The sequence below is a fragment of the Amblyraja radiata genome, chromosome 33 (assembly GCF_010909765.2).
Source record: "Amblyraja radiata isolate CabotCenter1 chromosome 33, sAmbRad1.1.pri, whole genome shotgun sequence".
Classification (NCBI taxonomy): domain Eukaryota; kingdom Metazoa; phylum Chordata; class Chondrichthyes; order Rajiformes; family Rajidae; genus Amblyraja; species Amblyraja radiata.
This window is the reverse complement of record NC_045988.1, coordinates 4,535,970-4,541,969: the sequence shown is the minus strand read 5'-3', so window position 1 is coordinate 4,541,969 and position 6,000 is coordinate 4,535,970.

Here is a 6,000-nt window from a genome sequence, read left to right as displayed (position 1 = left end):
TCATTTCAATGCCTTAATGATGGGGTTTCTGTGTGGACAGGTGCTTGCCAGCATCACCTGGGGCGGCACGGTGGTGCAGCAGTAGAGTTGCAACCTTGTAGCGCCAGGGACCCGGGTTCAATCCTGACCACATACGGAGTTTATCGTTCTCCCCGTGGCTGCACGGGTTTTCCCTGAGTGCTCCGGTTTCCTCCCACACTCCAAAGACATACAGGGTTGTAGATTAATCAAATTTGTTCTTTGTAAATTGTCCCTAGTGTGTAAGATGGTGATAATGTGCGTGGTGATGGTGGGTCAGCGCGGACTCGATGGGCCTAAGGGCCTGTTTTCGTGCTGTATCACTAAACTAAACTAAACTAAACTAAACTAAATCTAACCTTATGCTTGGTACAGTTGCCGGTTTGATAGGTGCGTGGACCCACTGTGTAAAGCATAGAGCTAGTGGATCTCCATTCCCTAAAGAGTCTGAAGAAGGGTTCTGACCCGAAATCCCACCTATCTATCTTCTCCAGGGATGCTGCCTCACCTGCTGAGTTACTCCAACTTTTTGTGTCTATCTTTGGTATAATTCAGGAATCTGCAATTCCTTTTTATTCTTTTTATCTTTCAAAGTAATCTCATGGCTCGTTCCACTGACTGAAGTGGTGGGAGCATCATGCCAAAAGTCAAGTCAAAAATGTTTAATTGTCAAATGGACCGGAAAAAGAACAGCGATAGAGTTGCTGCCTTACAGCGCCAGAGACCCGGGTTCGAATGACTGCCGGTGCTGTGTTTGTACAGAGATTGTACCTTTGCCCCATGGGCTGCATGGGTTTTCTCCGAGATCGTCTGTTTCCTCCCAAAATTAATAAAGAACAGGTTCAGGAAGTGAAAAGAATGAATGAATAAGAAACTGGCTTCAATTAAAGAGTATATATGGTAAAATAATGCTATCATGCATCATTTCGCAAAAATGCGGACTGGCTATAAATGTATGTAATTACAATCATGCCAAGAATTTACGATAAATCAAAACATGACACGATCCTTAAACGACACTATCGCACTCAAACATTACTATCACAATGTTTGAAACACATTTAGACAGGTACATGGATAGGACAGGTTTAGAGGGATATGGGTCACATGCGGGCAGGTGGGACTAGTGTAGATGGGGCATGTTGGTCAGTGTGGGCAAGTTGGGCTGAAGGGCCTGTTTCCATGCCCTATGACTCGAGGGCTCTGTACACAATCAGAGGCTGCCCTTTATTATGAATAAAACCACTGATTTTAAAGTATCTGATCAATGTTTAGAAAAATCTCTTACCTTGCGATTCTTTTCTGGATCGTATCTCCGGTTGCTCTGCGGCCTAACATCATGGAGTTGGCGGCCTTGCTCGGGACTGATTTTGAGCCCCAGCCGTGGACTTACCATCGGAGCTGATCCCTTGCCTGGGATCGACGCTCCAACCATGACCTGCGGATTTCACCTCCCCCTCCCCCTCCCCCTCCCCCTCCCCCTCCCCCTCCCCCCGATGCAGGAGCATGATCGCCCCGACGCGGAGGGTCTGACCGCCGGCTACGGGAGTCAAGATCACCCCGTCAACAGAAGGCTCGAGACCCCCGACTGCGGGAGAACAAAGAGGGGAAGTGATTGAACTTTTGTTTGCCTTCCATCACAGTGGAGGAGTCACTGTGGTGGATGTTTATGTGAAAATGTGTTTTGTGCATTCTGCTGCTTTTTATTGGTATGACTGTATGGCAATTGATATTCCTCATATGTTGCAAAACATACTTGGCTAAAAAAATATGATTATGATTATGATATTAACACTCCCTGCCCATGCAAAATACAATTGCCCTTAGCCCCTTCTGCTGGATCCCACGCATTCAATACGACGAGGGCAGCTCTGTTCCTCTGTTTAGTTTATTGTTACGTGTACCGAGGTACGGTGAAAAGCTTTAGTTGCGTGCTATCCAGTCAGCAGAAAGACAATACATGATTACAATCGATCCATTTACAGTGTACAGATACATGATAAGGGAATAACGTTTAGTGCAAGGTAAAGCCAGCAAAGTCTGATCAAGGATAGTCCGAGGGTCATCAAAGAGGCAGATAGTAGTTCAGCACAGCTCTCTGGTTATGGTGGGATCATTCGCTTGCCAGCTTGTTTAAGTTGAGGGCGTCTCCGAAATACATGCTACTAAATGCATTGAAGTTATTTGGATTGATTGCAGAAGGCAATTTCAGAGCCAGAACCTTGTCCCAACTGGAATTGTTCTCCCAAAGCATACTTTCTGGCAAGCATAGAGTCATAGAATCCTACAATGTGGAAACAGGCCCTTGGGCGCAACTTGCCCACACCGACCAACATGTCCCATCAACACTAGTCCCACCTATCTGCGTTTGGCCCACATCCCTCTAAACCTAACCCATCAAATGTACCTGTCTAAATGTTGCTTAAATGTTGCGATAGTACCTCCTCCAGCAGCTCGTTCCATACACCCATCACCCTTTGTGTGAAAACATTGTCCCTCATGTTCCTGTTAAATTTTTCCCAACTCTTAAGCCTTAAACCTATGTCCTCCACTTCTTGATTCCCTACTCTGGGCATTTGCTGTATACTTGTTGCAACATACTTGTTACAACTTTCTTGTTGCAACTTACTTGTTGCTTGTTTGTTACTTTATTGAAACAATTTACTTAAGCTATAAAGTGAAGTCAATACATTTTAGTGGGAGGTAAGCATGCCTTCCTGTGTATACCAAATGTGATGCTAGTGTAGTGTGGGCGGCAGGTCAGAAATACTTTTGTAATTTAGAGGTATTTGTCCTTTTCATATTTTAACAAATTTGTTGCTTCGGCAGCAAAAACAGCAGAGTTGATCGATAAGGCAGAATCCACTGCCTAAGAGCACATGTCAAGCCCCAAGGGTTGAATGCAATCTGATTATAGATAGACGTGGTGTTTTGATACGGGTGTCAAATAGGCTAATTTCAACAAGTTCAAATCTGTAGATATTTTTATTATCCCTGCACCCACTTTTTTTATTGATGGTTCTCCTTGATTCCAAGCCAGGTCAGAAGGATCCAATTCTAGACCGCTTCCGAAAGCAAGCATATATGTGAAAGATTTGCCAAATCTGACAGTCACTCAGGAGTTGAGAAACTCACGAGGGGGTGCACTGCCGAGGTTAGTCGCAAGTGTAGGCTATTTCTTTTAAAGTCACCACTTTCAAAAATGATTCCAATCTTATCACTGTAACGTTGACATGTGGCGGGGGACATTAGTTAACATGGCATCGTGGATTGAGGGTCGAACGGCCTGCACTGTTCTGTGTTCTGTTCTACGGATAGGAAAGATTTAGAGAGATACGGGCCAAATGCTAGCATAGATGGGGCATCTTGGTCGGCAGGAATGATTGAGCCAAAACTCCAAAGACATACAGGTTTGTAGGTTAATTGGCTTGGTGTGTGTTAATTGTCCCTGGTGTGTGTAGGACAGTGTCAACGTGCGGGGATCACTGGTCGGTGAGGACTCGGTGGGCCGAAAGGCCTGCTTCTGAGCTGTATCTCTGTACTAAACTAAATCAAAGGTCGGTAGTTCCTCACAGACTGTACCTCAGTCTTTTGAGGTTCTGACCTTATTGCCTCATGCCAAGGGCAATGTCAGAAAACCAGCACAATAATGACACTAAATATTCTTTGCTTATCAGTTCAAACAATGCATTTTACACAAACTTATTCTTAATGTTGAATATAACAAAGAACAGTTATATCTTTCAAAACCTTGTTTGATTTACAACTCTTCTCAGATCAATACATTATTGACCTGATGTATTAAGTTTGTTTCTTTCTCCATTGATGCTGCCTGGCCTGCTGAGTATTTCCAGCATTCTCTGTGTTCATTATTTCATAATATGTAGCGTGCATATAATCTAGATTTAGGACTAAGCCATGATTGAATGGCGGAGAAGACTTGATGGGCCGAATGGCCTAAATCTGCTCCTATTACTTATGAACTTAGACTGCTCTCCAATCAAAAGTTGTTCCTTTTACAATATCAAGAATGCAAAATGCTTTTACAAAACTATTCTCTGAAAGCTTTTTCCATGTGATGATATTATGATTTATCTAATGCTGTGTTCGATAAATCACCAGATTCAGACAACAGAGTTAGATTCACTAAGTCATTTATTACACTACTAAACAAGGCACATACACTCGCGTATCCCCGAACGCACTCGCAAACCCCGAGTACACAGCAGAGCGCGCCGCAGGATGTTTATGTTCCCCATCATATGGCGCCGTTCACCACACGGTCCAGGGCCGGGATTCTCTCTCCTCGTAAGGGCGGCCCACGCCATCCATTCTGGCATTTCGCATCCGAGCAGACGGTGCCACTGCCCCCTCCCCGAGCCAATTATAACCCCCCTTGTCTGCAATGTTTCCGCGCTACTAGCGGCAGGGGCCGCGGGTGGACTACCCAACTATTGCTGTTGTGTTTTGTTCACCAATGCAACGCTTTCCCATAGAATGGCCTGGGAAAGGCAACGCGCCCAGACAATGTGCACAGCTGCAAGGTCAATTCTAGGAGATAGTGCATTTGAATCTTGTTTTCGAGGGGCTATGGAATGCAGTCTGCTAATATAGCTGATAACTCCATTTCACATTTAGGCTGTTTAATCCTTACACTACATCTAATTGCTCCATTTATCCTTCGGACTTGGCTTATTTGGTTGTCCATTTCCAAGAACAACCAATTAGTTTCTTCGAGTTACCTCAAAGACCATTGTTTTCCCCAAACCATCCAACTGTTCACCAAAACTCCAAACCCAAAATCTGTATATTTCAATGAGAACAACATACTCAGTGAGTCTGAAGAAGGATTCCGACCCAAAATGCCACCCATCCTTTTTCTCCAGAGATGCTGCCTGATCCGCTGAGTTACTCCAGCACTTTGTGTCTACCTTTGGTATATACCAGCGTCTGCAGTTCCATTCTACACAGTAAGTAAATATTCCATTTAAAAAATGTCTTTTAACCATCTATCTATAGGGGGCAAAGGCAGGAGAATGGGGTTGAGAGGGAAAGATAGATCAGCCATGATTGAATGGCGGAGTAGATGGGCTGAATGGCCTAATTCTGTTCCTAGTACTTATGAATTTATGAATTATGGAAGTTCGTGACCAATACATAGAAAACTGGTTTCCTAATCCTTATATTCCAATAGTTTTTAGAGTCTCAGACTTGTGGCCAATTAAACAACAAACTAACTGTATGGTTATAAATCACAAAACGTTAGCAGGCAGGTTCAACAAAAGATTAGTTAGGCAAATTGCATTGGAAGAAGTTGTCGTTTAGATAGAGGAAGTATAGTTACAATTGCAGGTTGCTGGTGAGGCTACATATGATGAACTGTGTACGATTTGCATCATCTAATTTGAGAAAAGACACACTGGCATTGGGAGCGGTCCAAAAGGGACTGATTATGCTGCTTCCAGACTAGCCCAGTTCCTGAAGGATGATGACTTAACATATGCCTGGATGAAAAAGGTCTATTATGAGCAGCTCAAATCAGGAGGTAGACAAAAATGCTGGAAAAACTCAGCGGGTGCAGCAGCATCTATGGAAATAGGCAACGTTTCAGGCCGAAACCCAAAGGGTTTCGGCCCGAAACGTTGCCTATTTCCTTCGCTCCATAGATGCTGCTGCACCCGCTGAGTTTTTCCAGCATTTTTTGTCTACCTTCGATTTTCCAGCATCCGCAGTTCCTTCTTAAACAGCTCAAATCAGGAAGTCGTGATCCAGCTTTATAGGACTTTGGTTAGGCCGCATTTGGAGTATTGCACGCAGTTCCAGTCACCCATTGCAGGGTGGATGTTGTGGAGGCTTTGGAACGAATGCAGAGGAGGTTTACCAGAAGCATGTCTGGATTGGCGTGTATTACCTACAGAGTGAGAGAGATCAGGTAGACTGTTTCATGTTCTATCTTCTAAGTGCTAGTAGAAGATAGGTAGA